Raw genomic sequence first — 18080 nt, 5'->3', positions numbered from 1 at the left:
GTCGATTATACCACACTATGAATTAGAGCATTTCTGAATCCAGAGTTTATTTAAAATACCTGCTTTCTGGGGCTCCTGCGTGGCTCAGTCAGTTAAGCGGCCAACTTCGGCTCAGGTCATGATCTCACAGTTCGTGAACTCGAGTCCCCTGTAGGGCTCTGTGCTGACAACTCGGAGTCTGGAGCCTGCTTCAGATTCTGTATCTTCCTCTCTCTCTCTCTCTCTGCCCCTCCCCCACTCATGCTGTCTCTCAAAAATAATAAATAAGTGTTAAAAAAATTAAATAAAAAATACCTGCTTTTTCTTCTTCCAAGGCTGGCCCTGACACTTGGCATTGTCCTCAGCCTGGGAAAGGAATCATGAGCCGAAGTCTGGCCTCCAACAGTGGTGCCAGGGGCCAACCTTCTGAGCCACTGAGACCAGGTAGCTGGCTGAGCCCTGGAGGGTAGGGTGGGTAACTGGGATGCTGAGGAAAGTGGGCTTCCTTGAAGGGCGGGTTCTTCCTCATACATCTCAGCAAAGATCATGGAATTCAGTTACCCTTCAAATTGTCATTTTACCTGTTTGTTTGTTTGTTTGTTTTAGAGAATAAAGGCAGTCACTGAATCTTAGTCTCCGAGCCTGAGCTAGGAGACCACTCAGCTACAATTCTGGAACAGAGATTTTCCCAGGTGGTGATGGGTGCTGTATGAGCTCCTGTTGGACTAGACCTGGCCGTTCTTCCCCACGCCCTCTTTTTAAAAAAATTTTAGAAGTAAATGCCTTGATAAGGTTTTTTTTTTTTTTTTTTTTTGCCTTAAATGTTTATTCATTTATTTTGAAAGGGACATAGAGTGGGGGGGGGGGGGCAGAGAGAGAGAGGGAGAGAGAGACAATCCCAAGCAGGCTCTGCACTGTCAGCGCAGAGCCTGATGAAGGGCTCAATCTCACAAACCGTTAAGATCATGACCTGAGCCATAATCAAGTGTCTGACGCTTAACCAACTGAGCCACCCAGGTGCCCGCCTATATTAGTTTTTTACATTATAATCTCCCTTTAGAAAGACTATGAACATATACTGGTAAATGTGGTTGTCTCCTTTTTGTAACTGAGATATAATTAACATATAACATTATATTAGTTTCAGGTATACAACATAATGATCCAATGTTTGTATATATTGTGAAGTGATCACCACAATTAAGTCTGGTTGGCATCCATCACCACATAGTTACAAATCTCTCTTGTGCTGAGCCTTATGTGGATCCTCCAGTTCTCCTTATCCCCTTCATGACTGGATTCTACCCCAGGACTGCCATCACCTAGACAAGAGGTCTTGAGAAAATAAGCTCCCCAGCCTTAGTTTCCTCTTTGATAAAATGCCAGCACTGTCCAGAACAGCATAATATTCCACTGCAAGTACTCAACCAAAGCACTTGAAGGACAGTCTGTAGATTTTTTTTTACTGGTGTACAGCTGCTTTCTCTTTGCTGTAAAGTCCCAGGTTTTGTGCACACTCCCATCGGACTTGAAATGGATTATATACATACATATAATTGAATGTATACATACATACAAAATTCTGTTTCTAACTGTGTCTGCTCACTAGGGCCAACAGTTTCTCTATTCAGGATCTTCCTCTCTATGAGGCCAGTTAGGATGATACAGCATTTGTCACTTACACCAGAGGAATACTAGGTATAGATGTTTTGCCAAGACTTTTCCTTCTAGCCCAGAGCTTAGAGTGCTTCTACTTCAAAATGTTGTGTCACAAGTTTTTAAATTCTGACATGCTTACATGCTTTGTGGTCTTCAGGATGCTAGATTCTTTACTGGTAGACTCCTTATATTTGAGAAGCTGCTGAGAATACTAAGAGCTGCCAAAACTCAATGTCTCTAAATGAATGATTCCATTTTCTCATGATTCATCATTGACCAGTTGGCTAGCCCCCAGTCCTCATGGCCCTAACCATTGCCCTGCTCAGCCTGGAGTCAATCCTGACTTGATGCAAGAGGAGTATAAACTTCAGCCCCAAATTCTAAAAGTTAGGCTCAGTCACCCTTTCTGGACCATCTCTGTGGCAAGATCTAATAACAGGGATTCTGAGTACTGAGAATTTTGCCTTTCCAGGCTGCTAAATTGTCTTCACTTGAGGCTTGAAGCTCTGCCATACTCTGGTCAGTCTCCCTTCTGGGAATAATCTAAACAAGGAACTGCTAACAAACTTCTCCAATATCCTGTACCTACCTAAGTTCTTGTTGAACCCAAGAATGCCACCACCTGCCTAAATTCCACATTGGGACACCCTGCAACTTTGTTGTAATGGATCACCCCACTACTCATTCCTGCCCTGTGGAGTAGGCCTGCCCTGCTACCTGTTCTGCTGACTGCATTTCTTCTTGGCACCTGTTCTTGTGCTTGTCCCCCACCCCCTCCTAGACTGCCTGTTCCACTACAGTTAACTGGGTTATGCCTGGCCATATCCCAAGATATGCCAACAATTGATAGATCACACTTTAGGAGCCAGAAAATCTTATTAGACTGAAATGTTAATTAGGATAGGAACTCTCGGAATGTAGCAGCAGGCAGAGCCACCAGGGTTTGGACAGTGGGGAATGTGTAAGCATCACATTAGAGAATTACTCTCTAATATAAAATATAAAATGAGATGCCTCAGACTGAGGAAAAAAATAAATGGCTGCTGATTTTACAAAGTCTAGAAGTTTTTAAATTTTTTTGTTGTTTTTGTTTGCATTTTAAAATTATCTGTAATTGCAGTAAAATACACTTAATGTAAAATTTGCCATCTTAACCATTTTTAAGTGCATAGCTCAGTGGCATTAGGCACATTCACATGGTGCAACCATAGCCATCATCCGTTTCCAGAACTTTTCATCTTGCAAAACCAAAACTTTGTATCTATTAAACAATAAACTACTCTTTCCTCCCTCCTTCAGGCCCTGGAAACTGCCCTTCTATTTTCTATCTCTAGGAATTTAGCTACTCTAGGTATTTCATTTAAGTGGAATTGAACAGTATTTGTCTTTTTGTGACTGGCTTATTTCACTTAACATAACGTCCTTAAGTTTCATCCAGGTTTTCGCATGTGTCAGAATTTGCTTCCTTTTTAAGGCTGAAAAATGGTCCACTGTGTGTGTGTGTGTGTGTGTGTGTGTGTGTATATATATATATATATACCACATTTATTTATTCATCCATCCATAGATGGATGCCTGGACTGCTTCCACCACTTGGCTACTGTGAATAAAGCTGCCATGAACATGGTATATAAATAACCTTTGGATCCCTGTTCCATATTTTGGGCTATACCCCAAAATGGAATTACTAAGTCAAATGGCAATTTTATTTTTAATTTTTTGAGAAAACATACCATTTTCCATAACGGTTGCACTATTTTACATTCCCACCACCAGTGCACAGAGTTCCAATTTCTCCACATCCTCTTCAACACTTGCTATTTTGTTGTAGTAGCCATCTTGATGGACGTGAGGTGATATTGTTTTATTTTTATTTTTTCACAAATCATCTAAATTTCCATCCTGTGAAAAGATTTACAAAAGATTTATTCATTCCACATAACTTATTTGGCTCTTAATATGTACACTTTGTGGAAAGCATTTGTATTGCCCACCAGATATGTATAGTTCTCCTAGCATAGGATAGAATCAAACTTTCCCACCCCTTGAAGTCAGGTGTGAACATGACTTGCTTTAGACAATGACACATGAGCAGAAGTGACAATGTAACATTTAGGAGGAAGCTCTAAGAACCATTGGGTGATTCATCACCTTCCCTTCCTCCTGCTTCAATGATTATAAAATCAGTATCAGAAAGGTGTCCTCATTAGCCTGGGTTCCTGAGTGACTATAATGAGCAAAACCCCCATGCCAATCTGTGATGGCCATATAGAAGGACTGAGAAATCACCTTTGTTGTTATAATCCTCCAAAATGTGGGGGTTATTTGTTTTTGCAAAATTTGTTTCTGCAAAATAACCTAGCTGCTCCTGACCTGCATACATTTTGCTCCTGTATTTGACTGCTAATTTGTGTTTGCACTCTCTGATTGGATCCTAATCCCTCTGAAAGAAAGAACTATGCCGTATAGACCTTTGACTTCCCTTTTTCCAGTCCAGTGCCGCAAACATGTAGACACTTTATGAATGTTTGGTGATGGTAGGTGGTGGTGGTGGTGGTGATGGTGATTATGACGACGACGACGACAATGGTGTTAGTGGAGAAAAAGATAAAGACATGAAGTCCATATCAGACGTACTTAGATTGTGAAGCAACAACTTTGGTCTCAGTATTCTTGATTTTAAAAAAAAGTCCAGGGGCGCCTGGGTGGCTCAGTCAGTTGAGCGACCGACTTCGGCTCAGGTCATGATCTCACGGTTTGTGAGTTCGAGCCCCGCGTCAGGCTCTGTGCTGACAGCTCAGAACCTGGAGCCTGCTTCCGATTCTGTGTCTCCCTCTCTCTCTGCCCCTCCCCCACTCATGCTCTGTCTCTCTCTGTCTCAGAAATAAACATAAAAAAATTAAAAACAATAAAAAACAAAAGTCCAGTTAGAAACAGACTCAAGAATGTCATGATTTTTGAACTTATAAAATGTGTACATTTTGATCATATTTCCTATGTACTCTAGGAGTCTGTTCAAACAAACTTATATGTAAACAATGCTGGTTCTAGTCATATTAATTTTCATGTAAAATTTGACTGTTAGCTATAAATCATAATCAGATTGTGATTAAGAAGTAGTCTTCCATAAACATGGTTTCAACCTGTTGCTTATCTGGCTTAAAACATATTTCCCTCTTTATTTTTCTTTATAATGCCCAGTATAGTGCTGGATATTGTACCATCTCTGTAGTGGCTTCAAGGCTACCTCTGTTCCAGATTCAATGTCCATCTGTTCTCAAAATATCCTGCTACCAAATAAAAAAATAAAGCCATCCCTGGAGTTTAGCTTTGGGTGACCCTAGATGGTTTGACCTGCCATGGATCATTTTCTCCCTGGAAACAAATAAGGGCTTCCTACATTGCATCATTTGTACAGCTTTGGACAAAGGATTATGGTAACATTTGCCACGTTTTCCTATAAAAATAACTGAGCCCAAATCTAATTTATAATTGGATCTTGAAAAGTATGATTATTCTGTTGGGACTACTTTCTTCAGATTACTTAATCCTGAGAATTTACAGGGCACATAAAGAATGAAAGAGAAATGAGGTCAATCCTCCTGTTTGCTTGCCCTCAACACGGTCTGTCATCCTCTCCCTTCTCCCCTCTGGTTCACTTCAATACCATTGATACAGGCTCTTTGTCTCCCACGGCTCTACCTTCACTTTTTCTCACAGTCCCGGACTTGGAATTTCTCCCCCTTCCTGACCTTCATCAGTATTTCAACCTCCCATCCTTTCTCCAATTACAAGGCATATCTTAAACATTGATTCCATATCCCTGTTCTCATTTTCTGTTTCCCTAAGTGCTTTTGAAAAAGGAGATAATTGAGGAATGTCACTAAGAGATCACTATCTTCTGCTGACACTGAACATCTCCCCAAATGGATGAATGGGTAAAGTAATGCTTAGAATAAAGACAGGAAGATGTAGTGGAAGATCAAATAGAGGAGAGATAGAGGGTGGAGTTCATTTTGTGGCATCTGATTGGTGGAGGCTGTTGAATCACATTTAGAGTTCAATAAATACGTAATGGAGTATGGTAGAGACAGGGTTTTACTTTATCCTTGAAAGCTGGAGGAATACTAATTAAAGCTGCCATCAATTATTTGTCTCTGTAACACACTTCCTTTCACTGAAAATAATTAGTAGAACTGACCATTTATTTATTACAAATAAGTACTGTATTAGTCATGATTTTCCAGAGAAACAGAACCACTAAGGTGTGTGTGTGTGTGTGTGTGTGTGTGTGTGTGTGTATTTTTATTATAGGAATTGGCTCATAGGATTATAGAAGACAAGAATTCCCATAATCAATTTATTGTCCATAAGTTGGAGAACCAAGAAAATCATTGATACAATTTAGTTTGAGTCCAAAGGCTTAAAAACCAGGGGGCTGATGGTATAACTCTTAGTCTGAGTCCAAAAACCCAAGAATCAGAAGTATGGATGTCTAAGGGCAGGAGAAGATGGATGTCTAAACTCAAGAATAGAGACAGCAAATTTGTCCTTTCTGGCTTTTTTGTTCTATTCAAGCCCTGAATGGATTGGATGATACCCATTCACAGAGGTGAAGACTATCTTCTTTACTAAGTATACTAATTTAAATGCTGATCTCTTCTGGAGCCACCCTCACAGACACATCCAGAAATAATATTTTATCAGCCATCTGAGCATCCCTTAGCCCAGTCAAACTGATGCATAAAATTAACCATCATATGGAGCAAAAATCCACACATTATTTATGAAATCCTCATTAAACTAAAGAAGTTGCAACCTGAGATGGATATTCCCACTGTCAGCCATCCTGATGTGGGAGTGAGTTGGCCTAGGATAGAGGAGGGAAGGATCTTCTTTTCCTGAGACTATACTCTGATATAAGAAGCTGTCTGGGTATGCTCTTTGGAGGAAGCAGCCCCCTCCATGTTGAAGCCTAATAGAAGTTTCCTTTAATGCCTCTTGCTGAGACTGATTTGGGCTCATTATCCATAGGAGCACCCTTCTAGCAGCAGTGTCTGCTGCTCTGTGCTGGATGTCTGTTTATCCCCACCACGGCCTGGTCTTTGCTGAGCTGTGAGGACTAAAGACAGCAACAAGAACCTCTGCTCAGAGCAACAGGCATGCAGAAGTAGAGCAGCCTGAGGAAGCCAGACCCAAGTTAGACTGGAGGATTTGTAGACAGGATTCAGCAGATTACACACCTTCTTCCCCTAAGATGTCCAGAAAACACTAAAGAGGCAATCAGTAGAAAAATGGGTTTCTTCTTGTCCACGGAATGAGGCTTCATTGCACTTTGGATATTAAAGGATGAAGGTTCTTGTTTTTTAGCTGATAAGATCTGGGGATATATCAATTCTATCTAATTGGGAGTATGGAGAGAAGGATTTGAGTCTCCTGTTTCTGGCATCTCAAGAGTATTTCCAATCATTCCAAGCAGAACCATAGCTGTCCCAAACATTTCTCAAGGAAAATTTTCAGAAAAAAAAGTATTCTAAAATATAATGTCATCTTCCACCTATTAAGGGATGGCAGACTGACCAACTAGAGTGTGCAATTTGTCCCATCAGAAAAACGAGCCTTCCCTGGATATAGTTTTCATCATTCGACTCTTTAGTCCCAAATAGCCAAAGGCTCCCTTCTTCCTCTAATATCAAGTTGATATTCCACTACTCAATTTTTCCTTTGCAAAAAACCCTTCCCAACCATGGAACTTCTTACTTTCTCCCCTCATAAGCTTTCTTTCTAAAAAAAAAAATTTTTTTTAACATTTATTCATTTTTGACAGTGGGAGAGACAGAGCCTGAGCAGGGGAGGGGCAGAGAGAGAAGGAGACACAGAATCAGAAGCAGGCTCTAGGCTCTGAGATCTCTGCACAGAGCCTGATGCGGGGCTGGAACCCACGGAGTGCAAGATCATGACCTGAGCCAAAGTCGGACACTCAACCGACTGAGCCACCCAGGCGCCCCATAAGCTTTCTATCCCGTGGGTGGTTTCTCTGCCTACAACCTCCCTTGTTCATCCTGGCTCTTACCTCTGCTTATTTTGTTCACATCACCTAGTACTGGGTGCTGAACAATTTATCCCTTAATTTAGCCACTGTCTTGAATTATGAGCTAAGAGTTTTAATCTATTTGTTTTGATCCTTCAAACTAAATGACAATCTCCTCCAGGGAAGAGTATCTCTTACTTCTTAGATATATTCCTTATTGCACTTAGCACCAGACCAGGCACCTTACATGGCTCAATCAACACATTTTTATTAAATCTTGAAGAAGAGGCTGGGAATCATGAATCTATAACTAGTTCTCATAACTAGTTCTAAGTGCCCTTCTTCCTGAATCCCATGAAGAGTTTGTGTTTCCTAATGTCACTGTAACAACTCGTTACAAACTTGATAACTTCAAAAACAGCAATTTATTCTCTCAAAATTCTAGAGGCCAGAAATCCAGAATCAGTTTCAGTGGCTCAAAATCAAGGTGTCAGCATTGCTGCTCGCTCTGGAGGTTCTGGGGGCAATCTGTTCTTTGCTGCTTCCAGTTTCTCATGGTGGCCAGCATCCCTAGGTTAATGGCCATGTCACTCTAATCTCTGCTTCCCTGGTCACATTGTCTTCTCCTCTTCTGTGTGTCAAATGTCCCTCTGTCTCTCCTTTATAAGGACACTTGTGATTGCATTTTAGGGTCCTCTTGGTCAATCCAGGATAATTTGCTCATCTCAAAACCCTTAATTTAATCATATCCACAAAGATCCCTTTTCCATGTAAGGTAACATTTATAGGTTCCAGAGATTAGGACATGTTATCTTTAGGGGTCATTAATCATCTCCTCCAAGTTATAATTTCAACAATATTCTTAAAATTTGATGAAATAAATATAAGAACAATGGAAAAAGAGAATATTGAACAGACATAAACAAACAAACAAATGTAGTTCTCAATTCAATAAGGACCAGTTTGCACACACATATGCATGAGTTTGTATGTTAGCAAAAGTATTTCCTATTCCTTCTTCAGCTTCCCTATAGACTATCTTATTTAGAGAAAAAAACAAGACCAGAATTAAAACACATGGTCGGGGCATTTAATTGAGACTGCCAACATAACAGAAAGATTGGGTTCTATGTACAGACAGATTTTTTTTATAACTAAAGTATTTTGAAACTTCACCCAATAAAAATGGCATTTAAGGTTAATATGTGTTAAAGAATGATTTGGGTAAGTAGCCTGAGATAAGATATACTTGAATTTGCAAATATTTCTATCAAACTATAATCTTATTCCACTATTCCTTTCTAAACCCCATGAGGAATTAAGAAATAATGTGAGATATAATTTTAATTCCCAACATTTGTATAACAATGTATAGTTTCCAAAGCTCTTGATATATCAAACCCAACTTGCTTCTCACCAAACCTGGTGAAACAGACAGAGTGAGTATTATTTCTCCCAGACTTCAGATAAACAAATAGATTCAGGGAGTAAATGACTTGCTCAAGAAAACCTGGCCAATAGTTGTCAGACGTTAACAATAACTCAGGCTTCCTTCTTTCAAGTCAATATACCTTCAGGTACACTAGCATTTCAAGATTAAAGTGACAATAATGAATGTAATCCTTAATTAAGAAGTGTGTAAACTGATGTGTAAGAGACAGTTGTCTGCTGATAAGCTGTTTGTTTTGCTGGAACCCTGGCAGCTTTTCACTCTACCAATCTGTCTCTTCCATATTTGTCTGGGGTCTACCTCTAAAGTGGCCTTAAACTAGATCCAAATCTGGGGACATTCCTGACATACAAAAGTACTGGCAGCTAGACCAGAAATCTGGTTTTTATTTTGGTTCTGTAGCTTAGTTTAATGAGCATATCTTGGAATTCAACTTTCAGTCATTCAAATGATATTATTTATTGATCCAAAAATATGTGTATGGCATTGTGTCAGATACTGTGAAGAACCTCAGAGAAGCATCAATCACTCACTCATCCTTCCATCCATACATTTACTCATTTATTCATGTAATATTAATACATCATCTTCTATAGTGAGGCACTGGGATCAAAGATGAACAAAATAGGGTTGCCACTATTGAAACTTACAGTCCAAAGAGGGGGAGAGACTTAACTGATTGGGAAAATAAGATGCCATAAATCCAACACTGGAGTTATACGTAGGGATAAGGAAGGTATTCCCAGAAGCACATCTGAAATGTATCTTTTAGAACAAGTGGAGTCAGCAGGGAGAAAGAAGAGTAAGAGAGGGGCAGAGGACACATGAACAAAGGCCCAGAGCCCAGATACAGCACAGCGTGCATTAGCCATGTTTCTGCATCCTCAGGATCAACATCTCAAATCCCATTTTTCAACCATCTGCCACTGTAGGCTACCAACCGAGAGCCATAGTCATAGGACAGGCCATGGGCAAGATCATTTTATTAGCTGTGGGGCCACTATGTAGTGTTTGTAGTGGATGAGAAACACAGGACCATACACTTGAGTTTATAGCCCTGTTTTAAGTGGAGAGAAGAGAAGGAAGGGTCTGGCTTCTCGTGCTCCACCAGTCCCAGGTTGAGTGAGGGATCAAGAGCACCAAAAGCTCACCCCAAGCAGGAATCAAAGGAAAAGGGGAGGACCCAGAAAGATCATTCGGGAGGAAGCAAGAATTTCTAATGTCTCACATTTTCAAGCCTCCCAGCACCTCAGCTGTTTGTCTTGGACCCTTCCCAACATTCCTTTCCTCTTCCCAGTGGGGTGAGGCTGTGGATGGGGGGAAGCACAAGCCCTGCTGTTTGGAGTGTGACACTAAGCGATATGGGAGCGGGGTGCAGGCCCGGGGGGCTCAGGACTGCTAGTATTTCCTAGAACCTGAAGTGAAAAGCAGGGTGTCATAAGCAGTGAGGCTAGAGAGATAAGCCAGTGTGTGGCTCTTGGGGGGTCATATCTGCTGTTTCTAGTAGTCTAGAGCAGTGCTCTTCCAAAAGAAATGAAATGCAAGCCACGTATGTATTTTTACATTTTGTAATAATCATGTCAAAAAAAACAGCAAAAAGAAGCAGATAAAATTAATTTCAATAATACATTTTATTAAACTCAACATATCCAAAATTTTATCATTTCAATATATATTCAGTATTAAAAGTAATTGATGATAAACTGGTTTGTTTTGTTTTTGTACTAAATGTTCAAAACCTGCTGGGTGTTTTGCACTTACACACATCCCAGTTTTGATGGGCCACGTTCCAAGTGCTCCATAGCCATGTGTAGCTAGCAGATACCCTACGGGGAGCTCAGATCTGGAATTTTTCCTGAATGTACATGGAATCACAAAAGGAATTGTAAGCATGGCAGTGGTGAGATCATATTTATATTCCAGACGTATCATTGGGGCAGATTTGAGGAAGGTAACTTAAAGGAGAGGGGACCGCAGGCAGGAAAATGAGAGAGGAGACAATGACACAGAGGTATAGGTGCGGGATGACCAGGGTCTGCACAAGGAGTGAGGAGGAGGAAGGGAAGTGTAAGGGGCACTGTTAGTTAGGATCCAGTCAGAGAAGCAGAAATGACCCTAGGTCTTTCAAAGAGAAGGAAACAGTTACAGTGAATTGATTATCTAGTGATGAAAATGATGAAAAGCCTAAGAAAGGACAATAACACCGTACGGAAGCTAGCAAAAGCACAAGTCACTGTCACCCCCAGGCTGGAAGACAAAGGGAAGAGGTAGAGTAGCCAGAGCCAGAAGCTGGGCCATCTGCTGGGAGACGGAGCTATAACTGGTCTGGCTGCTGCAAGACAGCACAGGCAGCCCAGAGCTGTCATGGGGCAAATGCTAGCAGAGGCAGAGCAAGAGGGAGAACTACACTGGCTTCTCCCTTCTGCCTACCTTCCAGCTTCCAATGGCTCCTCCCATTGCCAAACCTCTCAGCTGAAAGGGGAATGTGCTTTCCTGCTGAATAGAAGGCAGGCTGGGAATGGGCCTGAGCGCACATTGGCAAATAAACAGTCAGGACAAGGAGACACATTTTTTAAAATTTTTCAAGAGGCAAGTTGGCATAAGTTGAAGATTGTACGTACCTACTATGGTCCCTCTATATAATGTTTTATGTACTTATGATGAGGTAGTTTCCTTATCTGTCCTATAGGACCATATAAGGGAGAAAGAGAATCAAAGTTGACCATTAGGTTTCCCAGACTCAGCAATCCCAAACCAGTCTAATCTGCCCATACATCTCTCCTTTGATAAGAGTCCTTTCCCAAGGGGACTTGTAATCCTTTGTGTAAACAGGTCTCTGAAGCAGACCCACCCTTCCAGTTGGCCTGACACGAACAACACTTGTCATATTCCAAGCAGGGGTTCATATTTAAGACCTCACTTACTCATGTACTCTAGCTCTGGTGACAAGGTTCTATCAAATGAGAGATCAGGAGAAGCAGATCTGGGGAAAGAGACTGAAGTCTCAGTGTTAGAAACATTGGTTTCGAAGCACTGTTAGGATGAAAAAGAAAGATGACTGAGAGACATTCGGACATTTGAGCCTGAAATTCAAAGGAGGGGTCATGGCTAAAGATCTAATTTGTGAGTCCTCAGTATGCTGGGGAGCTAAAACAGAAGGTTGATGAGATCACTCAGAGAAAGGGTATAGAATGAGAGGAGATGCAGACAAGTAAGAAACTCAGGAACAGCAGAACAGAGGGATGTATTTTTTTTTTAATTTTTTTAATGTTTATTTATTTTGAGAGAGACAGAGAAAGAGAAAGCAGGGAGGGGCAGAGAGAGAGGGAGACACAGAATCCGAAGCAAGTTCCAGGCTCTGAGCTGTCAGCACAGAGTCCCATGCGGGGCTCGAACTCACGAACCACGAGATCATGACCTGAGCCGAAGTCAGACACTTAACCGACTGAGCCACCCAGGCACTCCGGAAGAGAGGGATGTTCACAGAAAGGATGTCCATGAAGGAGGGCTGAAAAGAATGGCCCGAGAGGAGAACCAGGAGGGTGCCAAGTCACTGAAGCCCAGGAGTGGACACTTGAACGAGTCTCCGTTCATTCATTCCACTAATACCATTGAGCTCCTACTCCATGCCAGGCACTGTTCCAGAATGCTCTGGATACAACAGTGAACAAAGCAACAAAATCTCTGCCCAGATATGATTTACACTCTGGTGTCAGTGCAGCAAAAAGGTCCAGCTAGATGAAGAATGAATAAAGTCCCATGGATTGAAAATTAGATAGCTTTGGTGAAAAATTGGTGAACTGCTTTGGTGAGCAGTTCCAAAAGTGATAAGCTCAGAAGACAGACTGTTATGCCCTGAGCAAATGGCAAGTGAAGGATAGTGTGTGTAAACCATACTTTTAAGAAGATGCATAAAAAGGAAGGGGCAATGGGGCACTTGACAGAGGGTAGCACAAGTTCAAACGAATGTTTTCCTTTGACTAAGAGACTCTTGCGTGCATTTACGGGTTAGCCACTAGAGAAAGGAAGCCTGGAAATTCAAAGAAGTTGAAGATGTGAAGAGGATGCTTGATGGAGCCAGATTCTGAAACAGACAGAAGGGGAAACTCTCAAAAAGCCCTGTAAGCCAAGGACATCATGAAAGTTTGGTATTTTTTCTAGTGACTACAAAAATAGCATCCCAATTCAAAAGAAACCTAAGGGTAGCTTACATGTTTCACTGAGTTTAAAGAGGGACAGAGGGAAGCTTTTTCTTTTCTCCTCCTTCAACCCTCTCTTTGCTTCCACCCTGCTCTTCCCACTGACTCCATAATATCTTAGTAGCTAACGCATATGTACAAACAGGACCCCGAATGGCCTCCCCAGCCCATTCAGAGCCCTGCTTGCCACAACTATCCACCTAATTGGGTCTTTACCTAAGAATGCTAAAGTGCAAAACTGCCCAGGCAGCAGAAGTGCTCAGAGTTCTGGGAGCAGCAGCTGGAGGGGACCAGGCAGCACCCAGCCATCGCTGACAGCAGAAGGAGGGACTTCTTCCTGGGGTTCCCAACTGGCATTGTGGAGCTGGGCTGCTCACGGACACAAGACAGCCCCCAGTCTCTAGGACATCCTTCCCCAAAGAAGAGTTCTCAGGCTAGTGTGAGCAGATTTAGAAGGAAGAGAGAGGGCTGCACACCAACCTTCCACCCCAGCTCCTCTGTGTCTTTCTAATGAAGACAGAACTGATTTTAAAGAACCAACGTGAGGTGGGTTTATCTTCACAGACTGCACTTTATTGACAGCAGGTCCAACAGGGAGGCCTCTGGCTGCTGGGCTCCTTTCTGAGGCGCACTCAGCCTGTAGGGCAGAGACCATGTGGAAGGCGTCGCCCTTCCTGGCTTCTCTGGGATCAACATACCAGCATGTGCTCCGTGCAGTGTCAGTGCGTCACACGCTCACTGAGTTTTCCAGGACACGTTTACGAAACTCTTTCCTTCCTGACATAGTCAAAACAAACTCCATCTTCCTGGGGCGATGAGGTCAGACTCTTGCCACACACCTGAGGTTGCAAGCCAAGTCCTAAAACTATGATAGTCTAAAAGAATATAACAGAAAATCTCTAAAGGGCATATAAAAGAGAAAAGCTAGAGATTTGCACATGTGTATATGTATATATCTGCATATATCAGTTATATATATATATATACACACACACATATATATTCCAATATATGTATACATGTGTGTATATTATACACACATTTATTTACATAGATGTGTTATGTGTACTCCTAGTTGCAGATATACAGATAGATTCAAACACACCCACATAACTAAATAATAAAAGTGCACTAGGAAAGCCAGAAAATAATAGATTTCATTCAAGTACTCACCTACATTAAACAGAATAGAAAATGGGAGTTTGGGTTTTAAAAAAATTAGTTCTAATGTAATTTGTTTATGGTTACAAAACAACCAGATGGAAAGCAGTCTGGGGAAAAATCTGTTTTATCACTGGAGTGCACAAACACAATTAGAATGCTAAAAACATTAAATCTCATGAAACTGAACAGAACAGGGACTTTTTTTTTTCTTTTGAATGGAGATTAGATGAATTATAGCCACCTAAGCTCAGTAATCTCTTGAGACTCAATATTCCTTATAGCATCAGCTGTGGGCAAAAGAAAAAGAGCTGGCTAATTTGAAATCAATCATTAATACTCATTTTTTATCTTGCTGCAGCTGTAGTGACTGTGGTCTGTCATCTTTACTTTCCATGTGGCAATTCATTTCTTTTGAAGAAAGCAGGATTGGCAAGTTTCCTTTAGTCGCTTGCTCATTCCTTCATTTGTTCATTTTCTTCTTGAAAGAAAAAAAAAAACACAACAAACCCTAGAGTGCTTTTCAAGTGACTTTTGAGCAACCTGAGCTGAAATGATTAGATACCCATTTATTGTGACTAGAGAATTTTTTTCTTTTTTAAGCTATGTGAGTATTTTAAGCATACTTTTCATTGATTATATTTCAAGTACTAGGAGTTTTTAAAAAGTAAAACCAGAGAATAATTCTTGCCATCCATTTCAACAGAAATCTAAAATTAACATACATAGAAAGAACACTGAACAAAAATGTTCCTTAATTTTTTAATCAAATCGTATTTTTACTGTCAAGTTCACTTAAAAAAATTTTTTTAAGTTTATTTATTTTTGAGAGAGAGAGTGCAAGTGGGGGAGGGGCAGAAAGAGGGAGGCACAGAATCGGAAGCAGGCTCCAGGCTCCTAGCTGTCAGCACAGAGCCCAACGCAGGGCTCAAACTCACGAACCATGAGATCATGACCTAAGCCAAAGTCGGACGCCTAACCGACTGAGTCACCCACGTGCCCCTCAAGTTCACTTTTAACAAATATATTTTTATCTTTAAAAATAGAAAAAATCTGGTATCCTACCATACTCATATAATCACAGTAAGCATTTGAACTTTTTCATCATTTTTTCATTTGCATAGATTTCTGCTAATTGTTATCAAGTTATATTAATAATGTTTGATTCTGCTGTTTAGACTTACTGCTAGCTCCCTGATGTTTTTCTTATGACTATATAGTTTTCCTTTTCATAACTGTGGTAAATACACATAATGCAAAGTTTACCATCTGAACCATTTTTAAGTGGACATTTCAGTGGTGTAATCACATCCATACTGTTGTGCAACCAGTCTCCAGAACTCTTCGTCTTGCAAAACTGGAACTCTACACCATTAAGCAACAGTGCCCTATTCCTCCCGCCCTCCAGTCCCTGAGAACCACCATTCTGCTCTCTGTCTTTATAAATTTAACTACTCTAAGTACCTCATGTAAGTGGAATCATGCAGTGTCTTTTTGTAGCTGGCTTCTTTCACTTAACATAACGTCCTCCAGGTTCATCCGTATTGTTTCACGTGTCTGAATTTCCTTCCTTTTTATTTATATACCATATTTTGTTTACCCATTCATTGTGGATGGACACTTAGGTTGTTTCCACCCTTCAGCCACGGTGAATAATGCTGCTGTGAATGTGGGTGTACGAATATCTCTTCAAGACCCTGCTTTTAATTCTTTTGGGTATATAACCAGAAGTGGGATTGCTAGATCATATGGTAATTCCATTTTTATTTTTTTTAAGGAACTTCTATACTGTTTTCCATAATAACTGCACCATTGTACATTTCCACCAATAGTGCGCAAGGGTTCCAATTTCTCCACACCTTTGCCAACACTTGTTATTTTCTCAATTTTTTTTCATTGTAGCCACCCTAACAGGTGTGAGCCAGAGTATACAGTACCCTTAATGAGCATTTTAAATAACTATATAATATGTTGTCTGGTATATATCCATAATGATTTACTTAACCATAACCCTCTTGTTAAATATTTATGTTTGTTCCCATTTCCCCCCCAATTATAGATAACGCTGTGGCAAACATTTTCAGTATATACTTTTCCCATGTTTTAAACTTTTAAACTTTTCCCATGTCTCCTTTGGGTAGATTCCCAGAATTAGACTTATAGGTTATATTGAATAAGTCTTTATTGCTATTGATATATTTTACTTTAATAACTTTTCCTGTCAGGTATTGATTAGCTTTGAAATAATTTGCAGGGAGAAAATTATTGGGAGCCTACAAACTACAGGGGAGCCTTCCAGGGGATTTCTTTTCTTTCTTTCACCTATGTCCCAAACAACATATCACACATGGAATAGTCTGCCTAAAGCAACACTTCCTTTAGGTTTTTCATGACACTGCCACCAAAATTTCTCTTTTGAAAACACAAAGTCTGGAGCGCTTGGCTGGCATGTGAAGAGCATGTGACTCTTGATCTCGGAGTTGTGAGTTCGAGCCCCACGTTGGGTATAGGGATTACTTAAATAAATAAAAACTTAAAAAAAAACAAACAAACACAAAGCTCATGTAGTTGATCCCTAGTGTTCTCAGAGTCAGTATTTGCGAATTTGCCCAATGACTAAAATTTACTCATACCCCCCAAACCAGTGTTCCCAGTGCTCTCAGAGACAGTCATGAACATGCACAGAGTGGTGAAAAATTGGAGTCACTTAACATGCATGTTCCCAGCTGAGGTCAAGGCTCGTGGTATACGTGAGTACCCTTTCGCAGTGTATTTAGTGCCACAGTTTCCACATTTTTGTGCTTTTTGTTGGTGACTTCACTGTTTAAAATGGTCCCCAGGGGCGCCTGGGTGGCGCAGTCGGTTAAGCGTCTGACTTCAGCCAGGTCACGATCTCGCAGTCCGTGAGTTCGAGCCCCGCGTCGGGCTCTGGGCTGATGGCTCAGAGCCTGGATGGAGCCTGTTTCCGATTCTGTGTCTCCCTCTCTCTCTGCCCCTCCCCTGTTCATGCTCTGTCTCTCTCTGTCCCAAAAATAAATAAACGTTGAAAAAAAAAATAAAAAAAAATAAAAAATAAAAAAAAAAATAAAATGGTCCCTGTGTGTAGTACTGAAGAGCTTTGTAGTGTTCTTAAACACAACAAGTGATGTGCCTTGTGGAGGAAATATGTGTGTTAGATAAGCTTCATTCAGGCATGAATTACAGTGCTGCTGGCTGTGAGTTCAATGTTATGAACCAACAATATACATTAAATAAGGTGTCTTTTACAGAAACACACACTAAACAAAGTTACGTATTGAGCGGCTGATGAATGTGTTGTGACCGGACTCACAACCCTGAATATTCCCCTAGAAGGACAAGTTCAGTATTCGCCAATTCAGCGTTACCGGACACTTCTAGAACATCACTGCCGCAAACAATGAGAATTGACTGTATTTGTATGCTTCGTTTAAAAAAATTTAAAAACTCATTATTACAGTTTATATTTACTAAGTCTGTCATTTAAGGCCTACACCTTTATGCCCTAAATGAGTTCTTTAACCTTATCTTTGCCTAATCCCCAGTGTGGACTTTTGCTGCTGAGAAAGATTCACCTACAATG

The 18080-nt window shown here is 40.7% G+C and overlaps 1 long non-coding RNA gene across 1 annotated transcript in view; it reads right to left on the bottom strand.

Moving 5' to 3' along the window:
- LOC128315537 (uncharacterized) overlaps nt 1–18080 on the bottom strand; it is a 65285-nt gene that overhangs the window by 22317 nt on the left and 24888 nt on the right. Inside the window, exon 2 of the long non-coding RNA XR_008298374.1 lies at nt 3372–3540. This is a non-coding gene — a long non-coding RNA (uncharacterized LOC128315537). The remainder of the gene's footprint in view (nt 1–3371; nt 3541–18080) is intronic.

This window comes from Acinonyx jubatus, chromosome B2 (genome assembly GCF_027475565.1).
Source record: "Acinonyx jubatus isolate Ajub_Pintada_27869175 chromosome B2, VMU_Ajub_asm_v1.0, whole genome shotgun sequence".
Lineage (NCBI taxonomy): Eukaryota > Metazoa > Chordata > Mammalia > Carnivora > Felidae > Acinonyx > Acinonyx jubatus.
Note: the sequence above shows the minus strand (reverse complement) of the source record. Positions and strands in the feature narration are given on the sequence as shown.